Below are 15627 nucleotides of genomic sequence, written 5' to 3' on the forward strand. Positions count from 1 at the left end.
GAGGCAGAAAAACGGCTCACATTACAACTCAATCCGACACGGTTCCAAGATCGAACGCAGACAACACAAAGGACGAGACAAAGATCAGACTAAACAAGACGAGGGTGACCGTGTATGGTTCCTCGGTGCTGGCTCGATTTATGACGTGACGGAGTTTGACCGAACCTTTGACACGAGTCCAACGTAACGGCGTGACGCCATTGGACGGGTCTTGTGGTGAGACGACTCATAAGTAAAGACCCATAAGTACGATTGCTTCGACTCGATAGACACGAGGCGGAATTGGAATGGTGGACTGAAGTTTTCGAAAACAGAAATTTTCAAAAAGATTCGTTTTTCAATTAAATGGACGGCTTCCGAAGATAGAGATCTCCGCAAGTCGATCAGTTGAAAGGGTTGTCTTAAGTTTATTTGCAAAAGACGGTTTTGAGTTTGAATCGGCTCGGAAAACAGTGTATTGTCTCCCAAGACGGTTTTGAAATTCAAAATTGTATGTTTTGAAAATCGAGTTTGAAATGTTTGAAGAGGTCTCGGGGACGGTGCATGGTCCTCGGGATCCCGAAAGTGTCTCGAGAAAAGGGTGTATGCTTTTCTCGGGTTTTGAAAGAGCCATTGTCGGCGCGAAACGGGTTAAAATTCGTGTCTAGACGCGGCAATTATAACGGCGTAAAAAGGTGATTTGAAATGGTTGTAAAGAACCGAGTTTGAAAATCGTCATTACGACGGCCTAGAAAGTCGTGTTAAAATGGTTATAAAAACCGGGTTTTGAAAATTGTCATTACGAGGGCCCTAGAAAGGCGTATTTGAAATGGTTATAAAAAACCGGTTTTGAAAATCGTCATTACGACGGCCTAGAAAGGCGTGTTAAAATGGTTATAAAAAACCGGGTTCTAAAATCGTCATTACGACGGCCTAGAAAGGCGTGTAACGGTCGGCGAAAGACCGAGGTTTGAAACGGCCATTATAACGGCGCAAAAAGGTGATTTCGAAAGTTTGAAAATGACACGGAAGGACTTATGATCAAGTAGCACATAAGCACTCACAGTTTCATTATATTATCCATTATGCTGACACGGGTTTTGGTTTAAATGGGTGGGTTACACACTAAGCAATCAAGCCCCAATTTGCGAGAGGGATACCAATCCAAACAAAATATCTAAGGAGGGTGCCCTAGCCTCGTGCTCGAAAGTGATGAAGGCTCTTTGACGAAACAGAAATGTGTAACGCCAATGGTATGCTTGACTCAATCGGGATTCGAAACGCGGGGATGAGAAAAACTCACGCCAACGGGACGAGCCAATTGGTCGAAAAGGGTTAGGTTGTGGGCCCGGACAAGGAACCCGATCGTGACCGTAATATCAATTAATGCATTCCAACCAAGACCTCGTTCGAGTCTCACCATCTAGGGATCACAAAGACGTAAGTGTCCTAGTGATGTGACCATAATTAGCGCACATTTAGTCCCCTAATTGAGCCTATTTTGCATACTATTATAGCATTTTATGGCCATTTTATCCGTCAAAACCTTCCTATTTGCTTTTCTATCGCATTTCATATGTTTTGTAGAAAAGAAGATAATAAGGCGGAAATTCCCGTCTTTCGTGCACATTTGGAAGCTTATTGATGATAATAGATGGACTAGTATGAAGAGGAAGCAAGGACTAAAGACCAATCTCGCAAAAAATAAAAATAGGAATGAGCAAAAAGGGGAAGAAAAGAAGAAGAACCACGGCTGAAGAACAATCCGAGCGGATTGTCCCAGAATCCGCCCGTCTCCACCAAACAATCCGAGCGTCCTGCTCAGAATCCGCTCGGATTGCCTCACTAGAATCCGTCCGGATTGCCCCTGAATCCGCTCGGATTCCTTTGCCAGATTTCGTCCGTCCCGACTCCAATACGCCCGGATTCCTTCACAGCATGATTTCGTCTTCTCCAAGCTTCAAAGAAAGACTCCCTTCCTCCGAGAAATACCGGAGTCTCCCTGCTCAAAACTTAAAAAGTGTAATTACTAGTTTAGCCCTTAGTTAACCCTAATGCATCCACCTAATTTCCACTATAAATACCCCATCTTTGTAATTAATCAAGTGTGTGGTTTTTGGGTAGAAAATCCTTCTTTAGATTAGATTAGGAGTAGATTAGAATAGATTACTCTTTAATCTTTCCACAAATTACACATTAATCTCTCTTTAATTATTGTTCAAGTTTATTATTGGGTAATTGAAGATTATTGGGTTATTATTGGGAGATTGACAACCTTCCATCAATCAATCAAGTTTCTTCTATTATTCTTTGCTTTATTATTTGGATCATCTCAACTTTGGTATAATTACTTTACTCTTTAATCTTTATTGTTCATTTCTTCATTCTATTATCATGTTTATACTTGTTGTGATGATTGACACCATTAATGACATGTTTCCCATGATGATGAGTGAGTAGTTACTTAGCTAGGATTAGTGGGTAATTAAGGGAAACCAACATGGGATTGATTCATGCTTAATCTAATATGTTCACATGATTAAATTGCTTGCTTGTTGTGATGTCAACTTTATGCACATGTTATGTTTGATGAAATGCTAAGCCTATGAATCCTTGCATTTTAACCATCTCTTATCTATTCAACTTGACTTGTAAGATATAAACCAACTCGAGTCTTGTTAGACCATGCATAAAAGTTGATTAGGAGGAAAGTAAGTCGACTTGTAGGTGTTGTACAATCTAATCGATTCGGCTCCGGGACCCAACTCTTCCTAAGAACCGTAAGATATAACCCAACTCGGTTTCTCCGCAACACTAATTGCTTGCATATAATTGTAAACATGTTTGTATGATCAACACCATGAATCCCCCATGACCCCATGATATCCTAGCACTTTTAATCATTTGTTTACATCTTTCCTTTTATTGCTCGTTTTACCTTATTGCTTGCATTAGCCTAGAACACAACTACAAACCCCATCAATTGTGACACTAGCATAAATTGAGATAGATAGACTTAGAACCCAAAGCACACCGTCCCATGGATCGACCTCGACTTACCGCTAACTAGTTGTTTGTTGAGTATTATAAATGTGTTTGATTGGATGAGTGACGACATCGTCCGCATCACCTAGTTATCCCCGGCGGAGTCGCCAATCTGTGGACATGGCCCACCTGCACGCCCAGCCAATCTATGGACATATAGCGGTCTCTTGAAAGCCACGCTCAGCGGCGTAAAAATGCTTTCGACCGGATCGTTTTAGATCGGTCGGTTTCGTCTCGGCAAGGGTCTCGAAACGATTAGAGATGTTCGGAGTCGCCTCCAAGCATTTGTGGGATGCCTGGAACCCGTTCGAAATCCACTTTATACCTCGATCAAATTCAAGCACAAAGCAGCGTTTGACATAGGTACTAAAGATAAGGAAATCGTCCCTCTTTAGCATCCTATCTCTAGAATGACTCTCGTACGCCCTGGATAAGGTCGTCCACTACCCAAAGTTTCTGAGTAAGAAGTGAAGGTACGTATTGGGAAGCCCTTTAATCAGACACCCAATCCCGCCCGCGTTAGCAGCCTCTACCGATCGATCTTGGTTGGTTGAATGCAAAAGTTGATTAATCGGTTTAAATGCATGAATGCGCATCCAATAATTTAAACCTAACATATGAGAGCTTTCTAAGTCGGTTGATTTAATCCAAGTATCAAGTATAAGATGTCGAGTTGGATTAATGATTGATTTGCATGCAAGACGGAAATTAAACATCCATTTACCGTATTAGGTTTAGGGTGCATAACATGATCCATTTGTCTTAGTAAAGTGTTTTGCCAATACGATTTCGAATAGTCATCTGATCCGTTTTATATCCGGGCTAACCAGAGTCGGGATCATCCTAGACTAATGCTGGAAGGGAAGACCCTGTACCAGACGGCTATATGAGGCGCGAGCCAGCCGGCAGTGTAAGGGGCCTCTTCCTGGTTTCGAAGATGAGAAATGGAGGGCCTGTTTAGGCGCGGGTTAGCCCACGGTTTATGTGCTGTGTTCTGACTTTTTAGAACATGTTATAAAACGTGTTGAAAATGGGTATTTAAACCCGGTTTGATTTGAAGGGGTCGTTTAGACCGCATTTGTTAATTTGAAGAACTAGACTCGAATAATCATCATTATCTTGATAATATTCGGTGTCGGGTTCGATTTGACAAACTTGACATGAATAGTTTTGAAAGTAATTATGGACTAATTGTTTTAAGTCCATTTGAATGTGATTAGTCGATACTTATCATCGTACCCGGGTTAAAATCCGGCATGGTATGTAGAACCAAGGATGACTTTGTGTTGGTGACTAATATGTTTTTTTTTTTAGAAATGTAAAGAAATGAAATAACAGGTTTTAAAATACCTTTTAAATGTTATTAACCAAATATTATCACCGAAACACGGATTTAACCGTCATGGTATATGGGACCAAGGGTAAAAAATGCTTTATGGTTAAAATAAATGAAATAAAAAAAGGATTCGAAAATATTCGAAATGGTAAAACAAAACCAATTACAAATATGAAAACGAATTAAAGGGAAATGACGAGAAAAAACACAGTTGATCTCTGACCAAGACACCCCATTTAGGCGCGGGCAAGTTGGCGACCTAAGGGGCTTCTGTCTCAGGCCAAAAATCAGTTTTGGCTCGTTTATTCCATGTTTTGGTTCATGTTATGCACGTTTTGGCATGTTATAGTCATGAAACAAATGAAAACATAATAAAAGAGGATTTTTACACCCTCATACTTACATGTTTGGTTATGTCGAGTGACCGACATAAGTGTAACAACTCGTTTGATCGGAAAAAACTCGGTTTAAAACCGTTTTGGTAAGTAAAGAGAGTGTTTTGATGTTAGTGACGGTGTAGTGGTCGAAGTGGTCGGTCAAGTGATTTAATGCACGATGACGGTACCAAACAATGTGTAAGGCTTGTATTTACGATCGATAGGTCGTAAATACGCGTCGGGTTGTGACTTAAGAAGTCGAGTCGAGAATTTTAAGGGAGAAAAGAGGGGGCGGACACTCGCGTAAGTCTCATATGGGTGGCATTTTAGGGGTATTTATAGGAGAATGAGTGGTTGTGTGAGTTTTGAGCGACGTGGCCACCTGGGCTGCTCAAAGAGGCGCGAGCCACGTCGCGGTTCTTCGAGGTGAGTTGTCGCTTTCACAACAAACGCAATCATGATTTGTTCTATCCTAGGTTTTGTAGTCACATGTTTGGTACTTGACCAACATGAATCAGGGAAAACTTAAGGTAGAAGGTTTGAAATGTTTTGTTTTTGGTGGTTGACTCGGTTTGACTCGTTGTTGGAGTCGGGATTTGAATTTTTGAGTCGGTTTTTGGTCCGGTGTCGGTTTTGACTCTAGTTAGTGTCATTGCGACCCCGACGTCGTGCATTAAACACTCCAGGTATTTTTGAAATGTTTTGAAATGTTTTATTTTCGAAATCGTTTTAAGTTTTCCGGCGTAAAGTTGTACACAAACTGTCGATCAAACGCCGCGATTCCAAAGCATGTTGTAATCCGATAATCATCGGGTGTTTGTTGGAGTCTCAGCAGATACTGGGTATCTACACCCGTGGGTCCGATGTTTAAATATTATTTAAAAAAAAAAAAAAAAAATTGACTGGCAGTGGGTTTATAGTGTTTACTTATCCATTTATGTGATTATTATATCATGTCAGTCATGACATGAATAAATGAATCAGTGGCCTCCTCTTCATCTCATATTAAAAGCTTTCTCAACAAAAGAGAGGAGAAAAATGAGCTTAAAATCAGTCTTATAAATCCAAAGAGTTACAATTTTATAAATCAAAGTCTTACAAAATAAAAGTCCCAAAATTAAAGTCTTATGAAATGGAATACAACCTAGACAAAACAACAAACTCCAACAAATATGAAGTCCTGCAGATCTGCAATTAAGAACATCATTGAACCAAGAACATCAACAAATTATCAATCTGATTATAACAACAATCATAAAATTAACAATAAAGCTGATTATAACAACCTAAAATTGTCCATTTCATAAAGCCGACCTGAGATTTATAATTAACTAGAGTGACACAACTACAAATAAAAAAATAGATAAAAACCAGGTTTCACCTTAAAGGCTTACACCTATGAAATCATCTATCACAATGGCAAAATACAAAGCAACATGGTTCATTCTATCTTTAGTCTTTTTATGGTTAAAGGAAAACTCATCGATAAAGATTGAAGAAGAATAAACAAGTCGATATTGAAAAGCCACAAAATCAGGTACCTTCACGGATAGTTGTTGGCTACGTCAGCGTCGAAGAGAGGTATCCAACCCAGATCCATAGGGTCTGAAATAATAGGATCCATATCCTATCCACCAGGGTAGGGTCTAGTGGATTCCGACCGGATCCAGGATCCATTGACATCCCTACTTATGACACATCTACTCTACGGGAGAAAGGATGTGAGTAAGTTACACTCGATAGAAGTTTTACTTTTGAGCTTGTATCTAAACCCTTATCAGGAGGAACCCTCATACTTTAGTGTCGTGTCTATGGTATCCCTAGCCCTTGAGAGGATGGCCACGTCTGACAAGTGCTCACTGGATTGTGGTGCCTTGGTGACCCGTTTGGCTAAGAGTTTGTTGCGATATGAATCTGGAGAGATGGATAGACTATAGTCTGATAAAGTGCAATACTTTGACATCAACTATATGGAGAAGATCCAATGGCTTATAGTCTTAAAGAGAGAGGAGTATGCGTGTAGAATGGAAGGGGCTTGGTACATGAGGCTCCCGTCGGGGAACAACCTACTGGACGTTGAACATCTAGGAGAGGCAAACTCGCCTCCTTCTTCACCGCTACACTACACCATTCCCCACAACCTCACCTACCGATTTGAGGACTTGAAAGGCTAACAAGCTCCTACCCCCCCCCCCCCCCCCGTGTTCCATCCATGAACCCACCATACTCGAGTGGATATGATCAACCCCCACCCTCCTATGACTACAATTACTATATGGCGGATCTCACCCACCGCATGAACACCGATTTGGTGTTAAGGAGTGCCTATAAGGAGGCAATTCTACAAGGAGTAAACCCTCCCCAGCACCCTACCTATTGGAGCGGAATGGGAAATTATTCGGGTGTCATCAAGCATATGGTGTGGCGCTGTCGGATTGGGGCACTAGGATTCCCCATGGTGAGGGACACTTGCTTGGTCCTTGGGCGGGACCGTCTTTCTCAAGTGGAAGCTTCTTTGGCAATGCCTTACAAGGGGAAGGGAGTTAAGCGGGTACATCCGGAGCGGCTACAGGGAATATGGAGCAAGAGAATGATGATGATAACGATGATGATGGTGAGGAGGAGCAAGAGCAGGACGAAGAGGAAGAAGAAGGAAGAACAAGTCGAGGAAGAGGAGGAGAGGGCAAGTGATAATAAACCCTTGTGGGGATAGGCAAAGCTTCTCCGTAAGAAGAGGAAGTCGTCCCACTAGCTTTGTCGTTTGTGAGTCGGAACTTATGTGGCACTCGTATTAGATTAAGACTTGGATAATTTACTTTATCATGTTTTAACTGCTGCCATAAGGACAAGACTTGTTTACATTCGGTCATTGGATGGTGTATTAGTCGCCATTGGGACTTATATGCATTATTGTGTTAGAGTGGACAAGTTTGGAAACGGATATCTTGGACCAAATTCTGCCCAGGTGACACTCGGTCGAGTGCCCTATTCACTCGATCAAGTGCCCTCTACTCGGCCGAGTTGGCCCCTTTAAGTCGACCGAGTGGACTTTTTCGTCTCGTTATAGCGAATACTCAACCGAATGTCGAGTGGACGTCCTTGTTTTGTGATTATATCGCCCTCCTCGTAGTTGGTGGGCATAGAAACCTCATATAATTGGTTTCTCCATGAATTGTTTATATTTTATAATAAGCGGAGACAATATACATTGAGGCCGTGGTATGCCATGACAATAAACAAGAGTCAGGACTAGTCACTTAATCATGTTGTAGCTTATTGCCGAAACTAGTTTTTAGTAATGTCTAGGTTTACGTCACAAGTCATCAACAACGTCAGCCAAGGGATTAAGGTCTACATCGATGGTAGAGACCAAATGTATCAACGTCACACGAAGGACATTGTTTACAAAGAAGTTTTCACAAATTTACCGAATTAGGTGTCGTATCACTACGCTAAATCTGGCAATCAATAAGGAGCGTATCACAACGGGTTAATGCATTTAATAACGACACTTAGATTACCGTTTTCCAGATATTGGCAGAAACCTAGACCGCGATAATGAGAATAACAGTTTCGCACGAAAATCGTTGTTATTATAATGTGACAACGGCTACTTAACAAACCGTTATCAAAAACGTTTTAACGGTTTCCAAAAGCTCGTTATAAAATCGCTCTTATCAACAGTTGTTAGACAACCGTTACTAGTTTAAGAAAACGGCATTTGGAAAACCGTTACTAAATTAGCACCAACAACGGTTTGTGGTACCCGTTGTTATAGATACGGGTTTCTTGTAACCGTTATCATTTTTAATTATGAAAGAACGGTTTTTCAATTCAAGCGTTGTCCCTATTTGATTAGATTTCTCAGTTTGACCACTGCATGCAAAACTTTATCAGAACTTTAATAAATATTCAATTTGACCAATAATATTCAATTTGATCAAAATAATTCTATAGATATGTCTTCATAATGTTTTAAGTCAAAATCTAAATTATTAAACATTTACTCTTTAATTTCTCTCTAAATTTCTCTCTAAAAAAAATATGGTTGGTCTATCGGAGCTACAATCACGTTATCGTTATGCATAGCCTTTTACTTGCATTCTCCATAATCTCCCGGTTCGTTATGATGGGAATGGAAAGGGTTTAAACCCTAATTTTGGGTGGTTGACGCAAATGCTTCATGACTCCGGCTTCACTGCGGTTAAAAAAGTGTACCCTGTGTCTAGAAACAACCAAGGTTTTGTAGGCTTCGCTTTTATCGAGTTTGACGAAGCCAACTGCCATGGAAGTTTTCATCAGGCAAGAATATTAGGGGCTAGATTTGCGGGGAAAGATGACTTCTATTCGGATGCTAAACAAAAGGGTCCTTATCTATGGGTTGCGACCCATGTTGATCATCGTCTGCTGACACATTACAGGAGGCATCACATTCCTGCCACCGTGCCTATGTCATGGGAAAAAGAGGTCATTCCACCTACGTTGCCCGCTGATGATGAAGAGTCGATCTACGACTTGATCTATGCCGAAATTGGGCATGAAGACTATCCTAATTCTTCATCAGATTCTAATTAAGTCTTTAATTATTATCTGACATTATGAGTTTTATTTTGATTATGGTGGTTATTTGAATTAAATTTTAATTATTTATGTTAATTGTTACTACGTTTTAATTAAGTCCTTACACTCAAATGCAATCCACCAAATAAAATATTATAATGATTAACTTTCTACTTATAATAATAAAAAAGAATGGAAACGGCATAATAAGATAATAAGAATTGTAACTGTTATAATAATAATAAGACAAAATGATAACGGTTCTTTGTTAAGCCGTTATCATATTACATATATCAACGGTTATTTTAAAGTCGTTGTCATATTACACCAATTAACAATGGTGTTTCTTAAAACCGTTATAAAAAAAGATCCACTGTGACAACTGAAAAGTTTGTGATTTTAGTTTACCAATGCATGCCCTATTATTATTGGTTGTTTGACCATTATTCACCTCAAGCATGCTTGCACCAAAGGTACTTATAAGAACCGTCTTAGATTATGCAACTCTAAAAATAAATGAAATTTCAAAGGTATTAATAATAGAATGACTGATAGTGAACAAGTCATCTTTGCCGTCGTCGCCGTCATTAATCTTTATAGCTTAAAAAAGGTAATCTTATTTTCATAGCTACTGGCTTATATATGGGTCGTATTTGGATGATTGATGGTGAAATTGGTGAGCCCATTTATAATGATGGAATTGCTGAATTTTACAATTTCGTTAGTGAAAATTTTCATCTCCACTCATCAATCCCCTGCCCTTGTAATAGATGTGGTAATATTAGGGTTTTGCCTATCCCAGATGTCAAAATACACTTAGAAAAGAATAGTTTAAGTAAAGATTATAGGCGTTGGATTTTTCATGGAGAATTAGAGGACGAGGATGGGGAATCTGATGTAGAGGTAAATAATCATACACCTGAAGCTGCTGGTTTAGATATAGGGGATGGGGCATATGATGTATGTGTAAACCATCGTTCACCTACACCTGAAGTTGTTTTAGGTGAGAAGTTTGCTGAAGATGATGGATTCGATGATTTTGAAGCTACCGGTGATGGGGAAATAAATGCTGATGATTTAATTAAAAAGTTGAGTCAATCTTAAATGCCTTTATTTACTGATTGTAAGAAGTATACCAAATTATCCGCGGTGGTAAAGTTATATAACTTGAAGGGGGAAATGGGTGGAGTGACAAGAGTTTTACGGAACTTCTAGCTTTACTATGTGACATCCTTCCTGGCGGTAATGTTCTTCCGAGTCGGACATATGAGGCTAAAAAAATGATTAGAGAATTGGGCATGGAATATGAGAAAATACATGCTTGTCTCAATGACTGCATATTGTACCGTAAAGATTATGAGAAATTATCATATTGTCTGCGCTGCTCTGTATGGCGCTATAAGACTAAGGAATGTTGACTTGGCATAATAGTGGAAGGATTGAAGATGGAAAGTTAAGACACCCAGCGGATGGTCAACAGTGGAAAGAGTTTGACATTAAATATCCAGACTTCGCCAAAGAAGCAAGGAACTTGCGTCTAACACTCTCCACAGATGGAATGAACCCTCATGGAAGCATGAGTACCCAACACAGTACTTGGCCTGTTTTGTTGGCCATCTATAATTTGCCTCCATGGGTTTGCAGGAAACGGAAGTATCTGATGTTGTCTTTGTTGATATCTGGCCGTCGACAACCTGGAAATGGCATAGATGTGTATTCGAAACCACTTCTAGATGATCTAAAGATTCTGGGGGAAAGAGGGATACCAGTGTTTGATTGTTATAAGAAGGAAAGTTTCAATCTGAGAACTATATTATTGTGTACAATAACTGACTTTCCGGTGTACGGCGATCTTTCTAGACATACTGTACATGGGAAAGAGGCTTGCCCATTGTCTGTGGGAGGGGGGATGTTGAATTAGAATATTTGAAGCATTATCACAGGCATGTGTACAAGGGAAATCGTCGATAGTTATGCCCTGATCAACATTATCGTAAGCTTCACAAGGCATTTAATGGGTGTCCTGAGCAACGTGGGAGTCCTTAGATTTTGAATGGTCATGAAGTGTATGAAAAAATGAAAGATATTGAGATAACGTATGGGAAGAAGGGACCTAAGTTGTCTACTCGTGGTTATAAAAAAAAAAAATTACCAAACTTTCTTACTGGCGTGACCTCACGGTTAGACATTGCCTAGATTTTATGCACATTGAAAAGAACGTTTGTGATAATATAATCAATATTCTAATGAATGTTTCGAGTAGGATAAAAGACAACAAGGCAGCTGGGGATGATATGGTTGAGATGGGTATTAGGCCCGAGCTGGCAGGTAAAACAAAAGGAAATCGGACTTTTTTGCCGCCTGCAGCTCATACTCGTTCAAAAAAGGAGAAAAAAGAGTTTTGTGAATGCTTGCATGGTATTAACGTGTCATAGGGCTATTCATCTAATATTATAAGCCTTGTTTCGTTGCAAGACCTAAAACTTACTGGTTTAAAGTCACATGATTGTCATACATTGATGCAACAACTACTAGTTGTGGCTGTTCGTTCCATTCTACCTCCAAAGGTTCGACATGCTATAATTAGATTTTGATATTTCTTCAAATCAATCAACAGTAAAGTCATTGATCCCGATGAAGCGGAAAATTTAAAGGAGATCCTCGTCACCAGTCTTTGTCAGTTTGAAATGTATTTTCCTCCCTCATTTTTCACTATCATGGTTCATTTGACTGTCCACCTAGTCCGGGAGGTTTTGTATCTCAGGCCGGTGTATTTGAGATATCAGTACCCATTCGAACGATTAATAAAAGTTTACAGGGATTACACATCTAATAGGTATCGTCCATATGGGTGTATTGTTGAGCGCGCAATTATCGATGAAGCTTTTTCGTATTATTATGCGTACCTCTCCTTAGATGAGTTAATTGGAGCTCCTACGAATCGTCATAGTGACTGGATGAATGGAAAAGGTGTAAGGGGTCGTGTTTCCAAGGATATGTCATCTGACATGCGATATAGAGCTCATACATACGTTCTATTTAACGATGATCATGTCCAGCCTTACAGTATGGAACACCAGAGTTACCTTAAGGGAAAACACCCTCATAAGAGGGAAAGATGGTATGCAAATGAGCATTACAAGAAATTTTATGACTGGTTTAAGGATACTGTTTACAATAATGACAACCCAATTAATGATTGCTCAACCAGCCTAAGACATCTCACTTTCGGTTCTGATGCTCGTGCAACTTTTTATAGCGGGTATGCGATCAATGGGTACACTTTCTACACCCGCATTCAAGATGAGGCGAGCACAGTGCAAAACAGTGGAGTTTGCATAGATTCTGAGGCAATATACTTTGTTAGTTCAAAGGATAAAAATCCTATTTTGGGTACAATGCAAAATTATAGAGTTATTCAAGAGATATTGGTTTTAGACTACATGGATTTTGAGATACCTCTATTTTGGTGCAAGTGGGTTGACAACAACAATGGTGTTAGAAAGGATGATTTAGGATTCACATTAGTAAATTTTGACAAGGTTGGAAACAAGGACGATCCTTTTATATTAGCGTCACAAGCAAAACAAGTGTTTTATGTTACCGATCCTATGGATAAGAAGCGGTCAGTTGTTCTATCTTGCCATCGCCGAATTCAAGATGATGAAGACGTCGAATTTGAAGGACTTGATCACAGTGCTATATCGCAATTTGGTAATGATGTTGAAAATGTTAACATTCCAAACATATATACACAGGATGATCATGATGAAGGTATTTGGGTTAATGAAGAGACAAGCAAATCCAAAAAACGTTCCCGGCAGCCGTGAAAATATCAACAATCCAATCAAGATAACTTACGTTATTTGTAATTATTGTCTTGCTATTATATAACAAACTGTTGTTGTAAACTTTTTCTGCTGTTGCAGCGGACGAGTTAGGGAAAAATCGTATCCAACAAAATGAATTATTAAATAAAACAGTTATACCTAAACCGTTGTTCAAGACGTGTACAGTTATAACGGTCCAGGCTGTTGTTATCTATATGAAAATGATGCTTTATTTCTTGGCGGTAAAATAAAAAAAAATGAAATATAAAGTAAAACAGTTATACCTAAATCGTTGTTCTGGACGCGTACAGTTATAACGGTTCAGGCCGTTGTTATGTATATAAAAATGTTGCTTTATTTCTTGGCGGGAAAATCAAACAAAATGAAAATATTACAGACAACGGTTATTTCTAATCCGTTGTAGATAGTACTAATCAATTACGGTTTCAAACAAAACCGTTGTCTGTTTGGAAACAAAATATAACGGTTTTTCTTATACCGTGTTTATTACTTGCCAATAAACAAGGTCTTGCAAGTGTTGTATTATTCACACATATATACTCTAAGCTTCCCCTCCCCCACATAATATCCTCAAACATTGAGCTTCCCCTCAACCACCAGCCTACCCCATCGTCGTCGCAGTCATCGTCATCATCGCCATTGCCGCCGCCAGATAAATCCGGATTCTCCTGTTTAAAGAAGTAATAAACCCTCTTCTCTAGAGATTTGTTTGTTATTATAAGTATGCATTGCTATTATTTGTTTATTAATTTCTGCTTTAGATATGGTCGAAAAGCGCAAAAGAAATGATGGAAATGCGTCAGGCGACGACTCAGGTGATGAGAATAATTTGCAACACACTACGGGTCGAATGCGCCATAGGATTTCCCTAGAAGTAATAAATTCAAAGATACCTAATCCTTTACACCGGGATAAATTTACGGGGCTGCCATATGGTGAATATGCCGGATATTTTGCGAGTTGAATTGGTTGTTGTGTAAGACAGTATGTGCCTCTCGGTACGCCGCGTATCAGTGAACTGAGTAAAATACGGAACACCATGCTAATAAACAGAATAAAGGTATGTATATACAATAATAAATGTTTTAGCTGAAATTAAGTTATTACTTGATATTTGTATTAGCCGAAACACTTATACCAACTATGCTCATCATATATGCAGTTAGTTTACGTTGTCCCCGAAATGTATGATAAGTACCTAAAAAAAGACAGAGGAAGCCCTCAGATCTTGGAAGTTAAAGATTGCTGAGAACCACTTGTTCAACAAGGAAACCAGGGAGATAAACAAGAAACCACCAAAAAAGAAGTATCCGTATGTTAGTCAGGACCATTGGGATAGCTATATCGCTTATAGGCAGTCTGACAAGTTTAAGGTAACTTAATAATAATAAGTAAAGAAGTATACTTAGTTTAGTGTTTGGTCATGCTTACGTTTCTTGATACAATTTATTTGATGAAGGCTATGAGTGAGAGGAGCAAGGCGAACATTTCACTGAAAAAGACCGTCTTTTACGGCTCCCGAGGTGGTTATAGATTGATTAAGAAGAAACTTGTAAGTACATAATTCTTATAGTATTAGACTATTAGATGATGAATGTTATATATGTTTATAGTAATCATACATATTTTGAGAGGATATCAATGTGATGAATGAATTGTACGCAAAGCTTGGAAAATTCAGTCATCACGACGCTTGGGTGGAAGGTCACACTCCTAAGAATGGAAAGACGAAAACTGAATATGATAAGGACATCAAATAGAAAATTGTAAGTTTAAATAAATATGTCACTCCTACCACTGCTAGTCGGAGTTATATAATTGTGAGTTGCTTAATGGTTTTATGCATATGTAGCAATGTTGTCAGGATCGAGATCCTACTTTGGATCGAAGAGGGGTGGTAGGATCGGATCGCAGGATCGAATCGTAGGATCATAAGATCCTATAAATAGCTTGAATAAACAAGTTTATGTAAACTATTTGGTATAATTTGTGATGTATAATGTTAAAAAGTTTATTTAAGACAAGAAAGTCTTAATAATCATATCAATATATTACATATACCTTTAATTTAGAGTTGTAAGTATAGAAGAACAACCAACTCACAAATTTGTTGCACAAATAAGCATTTTACGATCCTGAACGATCCTACCATCGATCCTACACGATTCTGTACGATCCTATCCGATCCTACCCGATCCTGACCGATCCTATACCGATCCTACCACCAAAACGGTCCTACGACGATTTGAATCGTTTTCCATATTTTGGATCGTAGAATCCTACGATCCGGATCGCGATTTTAACAACAATGGTATGTAGAGTGTTGGACCATATAGCTATATATGTTTATGTTTTGATGATGTCAAGAGTGTCTTATATTCTATATACTCGTTGCGCGTAAGTGTTTGTTTAGTCTTTTAGATTGAACTTACTAATCGCAAGCATTAAAGAATTGTGACGAAAGTATACAAGAACATAT

At 39.0% G+C, this 15627-nt stretch overlaps 1 long non-coding RNA gene across 1 annotated transcript; it reads right to left on the bottom strand.

Annotated features, from left to right (window-relative positions):
* Positions 1–5709: 5709 nt before the first annotated feature.
* LOC141646037 (uncharacterized) lies at positions 5710–6325 on the bottom strand. Its single transcript, XR_012545298.1, has 2 exons — positions 6279–6325; positions 5710–5925 (listed from the first exon to the last, which is right to left on the bottom strand). It is a non-coding gene; the product is annotated as an uncharacterized LOC141646037 (long non-coding RNA).
* Positions 6326–15627: the final 9302 nt, after the last annotated feature.

Source organism: Silene latifolia, chromosome 3, assembly GCF_048544455.1.
Source record: "Silene latifolia isolate original U9 population chromosome 3, ASM4854445v1, whole genome shotgun sequence".
Lineage (NCBI taxonomy): Eukaryota > Viridiplantae > Streptophyta > Magnoliopsida > Caryophyllales > Caryophyllaceae > Silene > Silene latifolia.